A 14,693-nucleotide genomic window follows, 5' to 3' on the forward strand; every position below is an offset into this window, starting at 1 on the left:
GCACTACAATGAAGTCTCACTTCCCCCCGGTCAAAAGGGCCATCTGAAAAAAGTGTAAAATCCAGAAAGGCAGGACAGGCCATGGAGAACTGGGAGCCTTGTTATGCTGATGGGCGGGATGTAAATTGCCAACAGACACTCGGGAGAAGTGTATGGTGTTTCCTGAAACATCTAAAAAACAAAGCAACAGAGCCTAGGGCACTGCCACTTATGGTCCTATAGCTTAGGGAAATTAAAATCAAAAAGACACAGCCACCCCAAAGTTTGGAACGGCTCTGTTTACAAGAACCTCGTTTACAGTACAAGTTCAACATCGCAGAAAGTGAAAAATGGATAAAGAAGTTGTGGTATTTACTTACAAAGCAATATCACTCAGCAATGAAATCTGTATCATCAGGCCCGTAGCAGCACAATGAGTGGATTCAGGTATGATGATTCTAACTGAAATAAGTCACACAGAAAAGAAACATCATAAGATATCAGTAATACACGGAACGTAAACTTGGCTACACAGGAACTGAATTACAGAACAGAACAGGGTCTCAAATTTAGAAAACCAACTTATGCTTGCTTAAGGGTAAAGGTGAGTTGGGGTGCTGCATAAAACCAGAGATTGAAATGAGCACAGATAAAGTTCCTTAAGTCAAATATGGAATAGACAAGAGCTACTCCTTGCTCAACGAAATGGACTCAACACCGCATATTAAACGCCTAAGAATGTACCTGACTAGTAAGTATCGTAAAACCTATGGATTGCTATGTCTCCAAAAGAGAATCAAGCATGTGTACAGGGGCATAAACGCAGCAGTGATAGGATTGGAGAGGTTCGGTGACCAAATGAAGACCCTTTGAAGTCATATTGCATGGTACCCATTACACGGGTCTCAACTCTCCAGGTTTAAGGTATTCTTCCTTCAGCTAAAACATGCATGTGGAACCCAAGTATGATCAACCATGTGAATGGGAGACGTGTTCAAATATGTCTCAGTTTTTCTCCCCTGGTACTCGGGTGCAACATTCCAGACGCTTTACTAACACTCTCCCCACTTGGAGAGTCAGCGCCTTTAACCTCCTGTTTGGCCCAGTTTGCAATTTCTGCGGAAGATGAACAGGAATAGCGAGAACCAATGAGAGGCTAGCTGGAGGTGTCTGGACGGGCAAATTTAACTCTCATTTCCCACCAGGAAGAGGAATTAAACAAAGGCTCATCGTTCCGTGATGGAACCAGATTAGGGCCTGAAGCCATCCTGCGGTGTTGCAGCTAGCTCACAAGAAAGCGAGTTGAACAAAGGAGCTCAGGGGCACTGTAATTCACAAACCTGCAGACTTATAAATGACAGCTATCGTCCAAAAATAGACTGAAGTAAGGCTGCCAAGAGGACTTGAAAGCGGGGCAGAATTGCAGGAAACCGATTTCAGGAGGTAGACTGGAATTGCATTGAAAGCATAGGAAAAGAGGCAGAACGTCCACAATGATGCACTTGGCCAAAAAGGGCGTATGCGTTTTTTCCTGAATATATTCAGGAAAAAACGCATACGCCCTTTTTGGCCAACCAAGCAAGCTTGCAAAGGAAATCTGCACTACAATGAAGTCTCACTTCCCCCCGGTCAAAAGGGCCATCTGAAAAAAGTGTAAAATCCAGAAAGGCAGGACAGGCCATGGAGAACTGGGAGCCTTGTTATGCTGATGGGCGGGATGTAAATTGCCAACAACCACTCGGGAGAAGTGTATGGTGTTTCCTGAAACATCTAAAAAACAAAGCAACAGAGCCTAGGGCACTTCCACTTATGGTCCTATAGCTTAGGGAAATTAAAATCAAAAAGACACAGCCACCCCAAAGTTTGGAACGGCTCTGTTTACAAGAACCTCGTTTACAGTACAAGTTCAACATCGCAGAAAGTGAAAAATGGATAAAGAAGTTGTGGTATTTACTTACAAAGCAATATCACTCAGCAATGAAATCTGTGTCATCAGGCCCTTAGCAGCACAATGAGTGGATTCAGGTATGATGATTCTAACTGAAGTAAGTCACACAGAAAACAAACATCATAAGATATCAGTAATACACGGAATGTAAACTTGGCTACACAGGAACTGAATTACAGAACAGAACAGGGACTCAAATTTAGAAAACCAACTTATGCTTGCTTAAGGGTAAAGGTGAGTTGGGGTGCTGCATAAAACCAGAGATTGAAATGAGCACAGATAAAGTTCCTTAAGTCAAATATGGAATAGACAAGAGCTACTCCTTGCTCAACGAAATGGACTCAACACCGCATATTAAACGCCTAAGAATGTACCTGACTAGTAAGTATCGGAAAACCTATGGATTGCTATGTCTCCAAAAGAGAATCAAGCATGTGTACAGGGGCATAAACGCAGCAGTGATAGGATTGGAGAGGTTCGGTGAGCAAATGAAGACCCTTTGAAGCCATATTGCATGGTACCCATTCCACGGGTCTCAACTCTCCAGGTTTAAGGTATTCTTCCATCAGCTAAAACATGCATGTGGAACCTAGAGTATGATCAACCATGTGATCGGGAGACGTGTTCAAATATGTCTCAGTTTTCGTACCCTGGTACTCGGGTGCAACATTCCAGACGCTTTACTAACACTCTCCCGACTTGGAGAGTCAGTCCCTTTAACCTCCTGTTTGGCCCAGTTTGCAATTTCTGCGGAAGATGAACAGGAATAGCGAGAACCAATGAGAGGCTAGCTGGAGGTGTCTGGACGGGCAAATTTAACTCTCATTTCCCACCAGGAAGAGGAATTAAACAAAGGCTCATCGTTCCGTGATGGAACCAGATTAGGGCCTGAAGCCATCCTGCGGTGTTGCAGCTAGCTCACAAGAAAGCGAGTTGAACAAAGGAGCTCAGGGGCACTGTAATTCACAAACCTGCAGACTTATAAATGACAGCTATCGTCCAAAAATAGACTGAAGTAAGGCTGCCAAGAGGACTTGAAAGCGGGGCAGAATTGCAGGAAACCGATTTCAGGAGGTAGACTGGAATTGCATTGAAAGCATAGGAAAAGAGGCAGAACGTCCACAATGATGCACTTGGCCAAAAAGGGCGTATGCGTTTTTTCCTGAATATATTCAGGAAAAAACGCATACGCCCTTTTTGGCCAACCAAGCAAGCTTGCAAAGGAAATCTGCACTACAATGAAGTCTCACTTCCCCCCGGTCAAAAGGGCCATCTGAAAAAAGTGTAAAATCCAGAAAGGCAGGACAGGCCATGGAGAACTGGGAGCCTTGTTATGCTGATGGGCGGGATGTAAATTGCCAACAACCACTCGGGAGAAGTGTATGGTGTTTCCTGAAACATCTAAAAAACAAAGCAACAGAGCCTAGGGCACTTCCACTTATGGTCCTATAGCTTAGGGAAATTAAAATCAAAAAGACACAGCCACCCCAAAGTTTGGAACGGCTCTGTTTACAAGAACCTCGTTTACAGTACAAGTTCAACATCGCAGAAAGTGAAAAATGGATAAAGAAGTTGTGGTATTTACTTACAAAGCAATATCACTCAGCAATGAAATCTGTGTCATCAGGCCCTTAGCAGCACAATGAGTGGATTCAGGTATGATGATTCTAACTGAAGTAAGTCACACAGAAAACAAACATCATAAGATATCAGTAATACACGGAATGTAAACTTGGCTACACAGGAACTGAATTACAGAACAGAACAGGGACTCAAATTTAGAAAACCAACTTATGCTTGCTTAAGGGTAAAGGTGAGTTGGGGTGCTGCATAAAACCAGAGATTGAAATGAGCACAGATAAAGTTCCTTAAGTCAAATATGGAATAGACAAGAGCTACTCCTTGCTCAACGAAATGGACTCAACACCGCATATTAAACGCCTAAGAATGTACCTGACTAGTAAGTATCGGAAAACCTATGGATTGCTATGTCTCCAAAAGAGAATCAAGCATGTGTACAGGGGCATAAACGCAGCAGTGATAGGATTGGAGAGGTTCGGTGAGCAAATGAAGACCCTTTGAAGCCATATTGCATGGTACCCATTCCACGGGTCTCAACTCTCCAGGTTTAAGGTATTCTTCCATCAGCTAAAACATGCATGTGGAACCTAGAGTATGATCAACCATGTGATCGGGAGACGTGTTCAAATATGTCTCAGTTTTCGTACCCTGGTACTCGGGTGCAACATTCCAGACGCTTTACTAACACTCTCCCGACTTGGAGAGTCAGTCCCTTTAACCTCCTGTTTGGCCCAGTTTGCAATTTCTGCGGAAGATGAACAGGAATAGCGAGAACCAATGAGAGGCTAGCTGGAGGTGTCTGGACGGGCAAATTTAACTCTCATTTCCCACCAGGAAGAGGAATTAACCAAAGGCTCAGCGTGCCGTGCCGGAACCAGATTAGGGCCTGAAGCCATCCTGCGGAGTTGCGGCCAGCTCAAAGAAAGCGAATTGAAGAAAGGACCTCAGGGGCACTGTAATTCACAAACCTGCAGAGTTATAAATGACAGCTATCGTCCAAAAATAGACTGAAGTAAGGCTGCCAAGAGGACTTGAAAGCGGGGCAGAATTGCAGGAAACCGATTTCAGGAGGTAGACTGGAATTGCATTGAAAGCATAGGAAAAGAGGCAGAACGTCCACAATGATGCACTTGGCCAAAAAGGGCGTATGCGTTTTTTCCTGAATATATTCAGGAATAAATGCATACGCCCTTTTTGGCCAACCAAGCAAGCTTGCAAAGGAAATCTGCACTACAATGAAGTCTCACTTCCCCCCGGGCAAAAGGGCCATCTGAATAAAGTGTAAAATCCAGAAAGGCAGGACAGGCCATGGAGAACTGGGAGCCTTGTTATGCGGACGGGCGGGGTGTAAATTGCCAACAACCACTCGGGAGAAGTGTATGGTGTTTCCTGAAACATCTAAAAAACAAAGCAACAGAGCCTAGGGCACTTCCACTTATGGTCCTATAGCTTAGGGAAATTAAAATCAAAAAGACACAGCCACCCCAAAGTTTGGGACGCCTCCGTTTACAAGAACCTCGTTTACAGTACAAGTTCAATATCACAGAAAGTGAAAAATGGATAAAGAACTTGTGGTACTTACGTACAATGCAGTATCACTCAGCAATGAAATCTATGTCATCAGGCCCGTAGCAGCATAATGAGTGGATTCAGGTACGATGATTCTAACTGAAATAAGTCACACAGAAAAAGAAACATCATAAGATATCACTAATACACGGAATGTAAACTTGGCTACACAGGAACTGCATTCCAAAACAGAACAGGGTCTCAAATTTAGAAAACCAACTTATGCTTGCTTAAGGGGAAAGGTGAGTTGGGGTGCTGCATAAAACCAGAGATTGAAATGAGCACAGATAAAGTTCCTTAAGCCAAATATGGACTAGACAAGAGCTACTCCTTGCTCAACGAAATGGACTCAACACCCCATATTAAACGCCTAAGAATGTACCTGACTAGTAAGTATCTTAAAACCTATGGATTGCTATGTCTCCAAAAGAGAATCAAGCGTGTGTACAGGGGCATAAACGCAGCAGTGATAGGATTGGAGAGGTTCGGTGAGCAAATGAAGACCCTTTGAAGTCATATTGCATGGTACCCATTCCACAGGTCTCAACTCTCCAGGTTTAAGGTATTCTTCCTTCAGCTAAAACATGCATGTGGAACCCAAGTATGATCAACCATGTGAACGGGAGACGTGTTCAAATATGTCTCAGTTGTCCTCCCCTGGTACTCGGGTGCAACATTCCAGACGCTTTACTAACACTCTCCCGACTTGGAGAGTCAGTCCCTTTAACCTCCTGTTTGGCCCAGTTTGCAATTTCTGCGGAAGATGAACAGGAATAGCGAGAACCAATGAGAGGCTAGCTGGAGGTGTCTGGACGGGCAAATTTAACTCTCATTTCCCACCAGGAAGAGGAATTAACCAAAGGCTCAGCGTGCCGTGCCGGAACCAGATTAGGGCCTGAAGCCATCCTGCGGTGTTGCGGCCAGCTCAAAGAAAGCGAGTTGAAGAAAGGAGCTCAGGGGCACTGTAATTCACAAACCTGCAGAGTTATAAATGACAGCTATCGTCCAAAAATAGACTGAAGTAAGGCTGCCAAGAGGACTTGAAAGCGGGGCAGAATTGCAGGAAACCGATTTCAGGAGGTAGACTGGAATTGCATTGAAAGCATAGGAAAAGAGGCAGAACGTCCACAATGATGCACTTGGCCAAAAAGGGCGTATGCGTTTTTTCCTGAATATATTCAGGAAAAAACGCATACGCCCTTTTTGGCCAACCAAGCAAGCTTGCAAAGGAAATCTGCACTACAATGAAGTCTCACTTCCCCCCGGTCAAAAGGGCCATCTGAAAAAAGTGTAAAATCCAGAAAGGCAGGACAGGCCATGGAGAACTGGGAGCCTTGTTATGCTGATGGGCGGGATGTAAATTGCCAACAGACACTCGGGAGAAGTGTATGGTGTTTCCTGAAACATCTAAAAAACAAAGCAACAGAGCCTAGGGCACTTCCACTTATGGTCCTATAGAATAGGGAAATTAAAATCAAAAAGACACAGCCACCCCAAAGTTTGGGACGCCTCTGTTTACAAGAACCTCGTTTACAGTACAAGTTCAACATCGCAGAAAGTGAAAAATGGATAAAGAAGTTGTGGTATTTACTTACAAAGCAATATCATTCAGCAATGAAATCTATGTCATCCGGCCCTTAGCATCACAATGAGTGGATTCAGGTATGATGATTCTAACTGAAATAAGTCACACAGAAAAAGAAACATCATAAGATATCAGTAATACACGGAATGTAAACTTGGCTACACAGGAACTGAATTACAGAACAGAACAGGGTCTCAAATTTAGAAAACCAACTTATGCTTGCTTAAGGGTAAAGGTGAGTTGGGGTGCTGCATAAAACCAGAGATTGAAATGAGCACAGATAAAGTTCCTTAAGTCAAATATGGAATAGACAAGAGCTACTCCTTGCTCAACGAAATGGACTCAACACCGCATATTAAACGCCTAAGAATGTACCTGACTAGTAAGTATCTTAAAACCTAGGGATTGCTATGTCTCCAAAAGAGAATCAAGCATGTGTACAGGGGCATAAACGCAGCAGTGATAGGATTGGAGAGGTTCGGTGACCAAATGAAGACCCTTTGAAGTCATATTGCATGGTACCCATTCCACGGGTTTCAACTACCCAGGTTTAAGGTATTCTTCCTTCAGCTAAAACATGCATGTGGAACCCAGAGTATGATCAACCATGTGAACGGGAGACGTGTTCAAATATGTCTCAGTTTTCCTCCCCTGGTACTCGGGTGCAACATTCCAGACGCTTTACTAACACTCTCCCCACTTGGAGAGTCAGCGCCTTTAACCTCCTGTTTGGCCCAGTTTGCAATTTCTGCGGAAGATGAACAGGAATAGCGAGAACCAATGAGAGACTAGCTGGAGGTGTCTGGACGGGCAAATTTAACTCTCATTTCCCACCAGGAAGAGGAATTAACCAAAGGCTCAGCATGCCGGGCCGGAACCAGATTAGGGCCTGAAGCCATCCTGCGGTGTTGCGGCCAGGTCACAAGAAAGCGAGTTGAAGAAAGGAGCTCAGGGGCACTGTAATTCACAAACCTGCAGAGTTATAAATGACAGCTATCGTCCAAAAATAGACTGAAGTAAGGCTGCCAAGAGGACTTGAAAGCGGGGCAGAATTGCAGGAAACTGATTTCAGGAGGTAGACTGGAATTGCATTGAAAGCATAGGAGAAGAGGCAGAACGTCCACAATGATGCACTTGGCCAAAAAGGGCGTATGCGTTTTTTCCTGAATATATTCAGGAAAAAACGCATACGCCCTTTTTGGCCAACCAAGCAAGCTTGCAAAGGAAATCTGCACTACAATGAAGTCTCACTTCCCCCCGGTCAAAAGGGCCATCCGAAAAAAGTGTAAAATCCAGAAAGGCAGGACAGGCCATGGAGAACTGGGAGCCTTGTTATGCTGATGGGCGGGATGTAAATTGCCAACAACCACTCGGGAGAAGTGTATGGTGTTTCCTGAAACATCTAAAAAACAAAGCAACAGAGCCTAGGGCACTGCCACTTATGGTCCTATAGCTTAGGGAAATTAAAATCAAAAAGACACAGCCACCCCAAAGTTTGGGACGCCTCCGTTTACAAGAACCTCGTTCACCATACAAGTTCAATATCACAGAAAGTGAAAAATGGATAAAGAACATGTGGTACTTACGTACAATGCAGTATCACTCAGCAATGAAATCTATGTCATCAGGCCCGTAGCAGCATAATGAGTGGATTCAGGTACGATGATTCTAACTGAAATAAGTCACACAGAAAAAGAAACATCATAAGATATCACTAATACACGGAATGTAAACTTGGCAACAGAGGAACTGCATTCCAAAACAGAACAGGGTCTCAAATTTAGAAAACCAACTTATGCTTGCTTAAGGGGAAAGGTGAGTTGGGGTGCTGCATAAAACCAGAGATTGAAATGAGCACAGATAAAGTTCCTTAAGCCAAATATGGAATAGACAAGAGCTACTCCTTGCTCAACGAAATGGACTCAATACCCCATATTAAATGCCTAAGAATGTACCTGACTAGTAAGTATCTTAAAACCTATGGATTGCTACGTCTCCAAAAGAGAATCAAGCGTGTGTACAGGGGCATAAACGCAGCAGTGATAGGATTGGAGAGGTTCGGTGAGCAAATGAAGACCCTTTGAAGTCATATTGCATGGTACCCATTACACGGGTCTCAACTCTCCAGGTTTAAGGTATTCTTCCTTCAGCTAATACATGCATGTGGAACCCAAGTATGATCAACCATGTGAACGGGAGACGTGTTCAAATATGTCTAAGTTTTCCTCCCCTGGTACTCGGGTGCAACATTCCAGACGCTTTACTAACACTCTCCCCACTTGGAGAGTCAGCGCCTTTAACCTCCTGTTTGGCACAGTTTGCAATTTCTGCGGAAGATGAACAGGAATAGCGAGAACCAATGAGAGGCTAGCTGGAGGTGTCTGGACGGGCAAATTTAACTCTCATTTCCCAACAGGAAGAGGAAATAACCAAAGGCTCAGCGTGCCGTGCCGGAAACAGATTAGGGCCTGAAGCCATCCTGCGGTGTTGCGGCCAGGTCACAAGAAAGCGAGTTGAAGAAAGGAGCTCAGGGGCACTGTAATTCACAAACCTGCAGAGTTATAAATGACAGCTATCGTCCAAAAATAGACTGAAGTAAGGCTGCCAAGAGGACTTGAAAGCGGGGCAGAATTGCAGGAAACCGATTTCAGGAGGTAGACTGGAATTGCATTGAAAGCATAGGAAAAGAGGCAGAACGTCCACAATGATGCACTTGGCCAAAAAGGGCGTATGCGTTTTTTCCTGAATATATTCAGGGAAAAACGCATACGCCCTTTTTGGCCAACCAAGCAAGCTTGCAAAGGAAATCTGCACTACAATGAAGTCTCACTTCCCCCCGGTCAAAAGGGCCATCTGAAAAAAGTGTAAAATCCAGAAAGGCAGGACAGGCCATGGAGAACTGGGAGCCTTGTTATGCTGATGGGCGGGATGTAAATTGCCAACAACCACTCAGGAGAAGTGTATGGTGTTTCCTGAAACATCTAAAAAACAAAGCAACAGAACCTAGTGCACTTCCACTTATGGTCCTATAGCATAGGGAAATTAAAATCAAAAAGACACAGCCACCCCAAAGTTTGGAACGGCTCTGTTTACAAGAACCTCGTTTACAGTACAAGTTCAACATCGCAGAAACTGAAAAATGGATAAAGAAGTTGTGGTATTTACTTACAAAGCAATATCACTCAGCAATGAAATCTGTGTCATCAGGCCCTTAGCAGCACAATGAGTGGATTCAGGTATGATGATTCTAACTGAAGTAAGTCACACAGAAAAAGAAACATCATAAGATATCAGTAATACACGGAATGTAAACTTGGCTACACAGGAACTGAATTACAGAACAGAACAGGGTCTCAAATTTAGAAAACCAACTTATGCTTGCTTAAGGGTAAAGGTGAGTTGGGGTGCTGCATAAAACCAGAGATTGAAATGAGCACAGATAAAGTTCCTTAAGTCAAATATGGAATAGACAAGAGCTACTCCTTGCTCAACGAAATGGACTCAACACCGCATATTAAACACCTAAGAATGTACCTGACTAGTAAGTATCTTAAAACCTATGGATTGCTATGTCTCCGAAAGAGAATCAAGCATGTGTACAGGGGCATAAACGCAGCAGTGATAGGATTGGAGAGGTTCGGTGAGCAAATGAAGACCCTTTGAAGTCATATTGCATGGTACCCATTCCACGGGTTTCAACTACCCAGGTTTAAGGTATTCTTCCTTCAGCTAAAACATGCATGTGGAACCTAGAGTATGATCAACCATGTGATCGGGAGACGTGTTCAAATGTGTCTCAGTTTTCGTACCCTGGTACTCGGGTGCAACATTCCAGACGCTTTACTAACACTCTCCCGACTTGGAGAGTCAGTCCCTTTAACCTCCTGTTTGGCCCAGTTTGCAATTTCTGCGGAAGATGAACAGGAATAGCGAGAACCAATGAGAGACTAGCTGGAGGTGTCTGGACGGGTAAATTTAACTCTCATTTAACACCAGGAAAAGGAAATAACCAAAGGCTCAGCGTGCCGTGCCAGAACCAGATTAGGGCCTGAAGCCATCCTGCGGTGTTGCGGCCAGGTCACAAGAAAGCAAGTTGAAGAAAGGAGCTCAGGGGCACTGTAATGCACGAACCTGCAGAGTTATAAATGACAGCTATCGTCCAAAAATAGACTGAAGTAAGGCTGCCAAGAGGACTTGAAAGTGGGGCAGAATTGCAGGAAACTGATTTCAGGAGGTAGACTGGAATTGCATTGAAAGCATAGGAGAAGAGGCAGAACGTCCACAATGATGCACTTGGCCAAAAAGGGCGTATGCGTTTTTTCCTGAATATATTTAGGAAAAAACGCATACGCCCTTTTTGGCCAACCAAGCAAGCTTGCAAAGGAAATCTGCACTACAATGAAGTCTCACTTCCCCCCGGTCAAAAGGGCCATCTGAAAAAAGTGTAAAATCCAGAAAGGCAGGACAGGCCATGGAGAATTGGGAGCCTTGTTATGATGATGGGCGGGATGTAAATTGCCAACAACCACTCGGGAGAAGTGTATGGTGTTTCCTGAAACATCTAAAAAACAAAGCAACAGAACCTAGGGCACTTCCACTTATGGTCCTATAGCTTAGGGAAATTAAAATCAAAAAGACACAGCCACCCCAAAGTTTGGAACGGCTCTGTTTTCAAGAACCTCGTTTACAGTACAAGTTCAACATCGCAGAAAGTGAAAAATGGATAAAGAAGTTGTGGTATTTACTTACAAAGCAATATCACTCAGCAATGAAATCTGTGTCATCAGGCACTTAGCAGCACAATGAGAGGATTCAGGTATGATGATTCTAACTGAAATAAGTCACACAGAAAAAGAAACATCATAAGATATCAGTAATACACGGAATGTAAACTTGGCTACACAGGAACTGAATTACAGAACAGAACAGGGTCTCAAATTTAGAAAACCAACTTATGCTTGCTTAAGGGGAAAGGTGAGTTGGGGTGCTGCATAAAACCAGAGATTGAAATGAGCACAGATAAAGTTCCTTAAGCCAAATATGGAATAGACAAGAGCTACTCCTTGCTCAACGAAATGGACTCAATACCGCATATTAAACGCCTAAGAATGTACCTGACTAGTAAGTATCTTAAAACCTATGGATTGCTATGTCTCCGAAAGAGAATCAAGCATGTGTACAGGGGCATAAACGCAGCAGTGATAGGATTGGAGAGGTTCGGTGAGCAAATGAAGACCTTTGAAGTCATATTGCATGGTACCCATTCCACGGGTTTCAACTACCCAGGTTTTAGGTATTCTTCCTTCAGCTAAAACATGCATGTGGAACCCAAGTATGATCAACCATGTGAACGGGAGACGTGTTCAAATATGTCTCAGTTTTTCTCCCCTGGTACTCGGGTGCAACATTCCAGACGCTTTACTAACACTGTCCCCACTTGGAGAGTCAGCGCCTTTAACCTCCTGTTTGGCCCAGTTTGCAATTTCTGCGGAAGATGAACAGGAATAGCGAGAACCAATGAGAGGCTAGCTGGAGGTGTCTGGACGGGCAAATTTAACTCTCATTTCCCACCAGGAAGAGGAAATAACCAAAGGCTGAGCGTGCCGTACCGGAACCAGATTAGGGCCTGAAGCCATCCTGCGGTGTTGTGGCCAGCTCAAAAGAAAGCGAGTTGAAGAAAGGAGCTCAGGGGCACTGTAATTCACAAACCTGCAGTTATAAATGACAGCTATCGTCCAAAAATATACTGAAGTAAGGCTGCCAAGAGGACTTGAAAGCGGGGCAGAATTGCAGGAAACCGATTTCAGGAGGTAGACTGGAATTGCATTGAAAGCATAGGAAAAGAGGAAGAACGTCCACAATGATGCACTTGGCCAAAAAGGGCGTATGCGTTTTTTCCTGAATATATTCAGGAAAAAACGCATACGCCCTTTTTGGCCAACCAAGCAAGCTTGCAAAGGAAATCTGCACTACAATGAAGTCTCACTTCCCCCCGGTCAAAAGGGCCATCTGAAAAAAGTGTAAAATCCAGAAAGGCAGGACAGGCCATGGAGAACTGGGAGCCTTGTTATGCTGATGGGCGGGATGTAAATTGCCAACAACCACTCGGGAGAAGTGTATGGTGTTTCCTGAAACATCTAAAAAACAAAGCAACAGAACCTAGGGCACTTCCACTTATGGTCCTATAGCTTAGGGAAACTAAAATCAAAAAGACACAGCCACCCCAAAGTTTGGAACGGCTCTGTTTACAAGAACCTCGTTTACCGTACAAGTTCAACATCGCAGAAAGTGAAAAATGGATAAAGAAGTTGTGGTATTTACTTAAAAAGCAATATCACTCAGCAATGAAATCTGTGTCATCAGGCCCTTAGCAGCACAATGAGTGGATTCAGGTATGATGATTCTAACTGAAGTAAGTCACACAGAAAAAGAAACATCATAAGATATCAGTAATACACGGAATGTAAACTTGGCTACACAGGAACTGAATTACAGAACAGAACAGGGTCTCAAATTTAGAAAACCAACTTATGCTTGCTTAAGGGTAAAGGTGAGTTGGGGTGCTGCATAAAACCAGAGATTGAAATGAGCACAGATAAAGTTCCTTAAGTCAAATATGGAATAGACAAGAGCTACTCCTTGCTCAACGAAATGGACTCAACACCGCATATTAAACGCCTAAGAATGTACCTGACTAGTAAGTATCTTAAAAACTTATGGATTGCTATGTCTCCGAAAGAGAATCAAGCATGTGTACAGGGGCATAAACGCAGCAGTGATAGGATTGGAGAGGTTCGGTGAGCAAATGAAGACCCTTTGAAGTCATATTGCATGGTACCCATTACACGCGTCTTAACTCTCCAGGTTTACGGTATTCTTCCTTCAGCTAAAACATGCATGTGGAACCCAAGTATGATCAACCATGTGAACGGGAGACGTGTTCAAATATGTCTCAGTTTTCCTCCCCTGGTACTCGGGTGCAACATTCCAGACGCTTTACTAACACTCTCCCCACTTGGAGAGTCAGCGCCTTTAACCTCCTGTTTGGCCCAGTTTGCAATTTCTGCGGAAGATGAACAGGAATAGCGAGAACCAATGAGAGACTAGCTGGAGGTGTCTGGACGGGTAAATTTAACTCTCATTTAACACCAGGAAAAGGAAATAACCAAAGGCTCAGCGTGCCGTGCCAGAACCAGATTAGGGCCTGAAGCCATCCTGCGGTGTTGCGGCCAGGTCACAAGAAAGCAAGTTGAAGAAAGGAGCTCAGGGGCACTGTAATGCACGAACCTGCAGAGTTATAAATGACAGCTATCGTCCAAAAATAGACTGAAGTAAGGCTGCCAAGAGGACTTGAAAGTGGGGCAGAATTGCAGGAAACCGATTTCAGGAGGTAGACTGTAATTGCTTTGAAAGCATAGGAGAAGAGGCAGAACGTCCACAATGATGCACTTGGCCAAAAAGGGCGTATGCGTTTTTTCCTGAATATATTCAGGAAAAAACGCATACGCCCTTTTTGGCCAACCAAGCAAGCTTGCAAAGGAAATCTGCACTACAATGAAGTCTCACTTCCCCCCGGTCAAAAGGGCCATCTGAAAAAAGTGTAAAATCCAGAAAGGCAGGACAGGCCATGGAGAATTGGGAGCCTTGTTATGATGATGGGCGGGATGTAAATTGCCAACAACCACTCGGGAGAAGTGTATGGTGTTTCCTGAAACATCTAAAAAACAAAGCAACAGAACCTAGGGCACTTCCACTTATGGTCCTATAGCTTAGGGAAATTAAAATCAAAAAGACACAGCCACCCCAAAGTTTGGAACGGCTCTGTTTTCAAGAACCTCGTTTACAGTACAAGTTCAACATCGCAGAAAGTGAAAAATGGATAAAGAAGTTGTGGTATTTACTTACAAAGCAATATCACTCAGCAATGAAATCTGTGTCATCAGGCACTTAGCAGCACAATGAGAGGATTCAGGTATGATGATTCTAACTGAAATAAGTCACACAGAAAAAGAAACATCATAAGATATCAGT

The 14,693-nt window shown here is 43.9% G+C and overlaps 1 long non-coding RNA gene across 9 annotated transcripts in view; it reads right to left on the reverse strand.

The window, feature by feature from the left end:
- LOC307181145 overlaps nucleotides 1-14,693 on the reverse strand; it is a 730,603-nt gene that overhangs the window by 606,476 nt on the left and 109,434 nt on the right. For all 9 annotated transcript variants that reach the window (XR_013826009.1, XR_013826010.1, XR_013826011.1 and 6 more), the window contains exon 2: nucleotides 12,984-13,069. This is a non-coding gene — a long non-coding RNA (uncharacterized lncRNA). The remainder of the gene's footprint in view (nucleotides 1-12,983; nucleotides 13,070-14,693) is intronic.

Source organism: Stenella coeruleoalba (assembly GCF_951394435.1).
Source record: "Stenella coeruleoalba genome assembly, contig: scaffold_147, whole genome shotgun sequence".
NCBI lineage: Eukaryota > Metazoa > Chordata > Mammalia > Artiodactyla > Delphinidae > Stenella > Stenella coeruleoalba.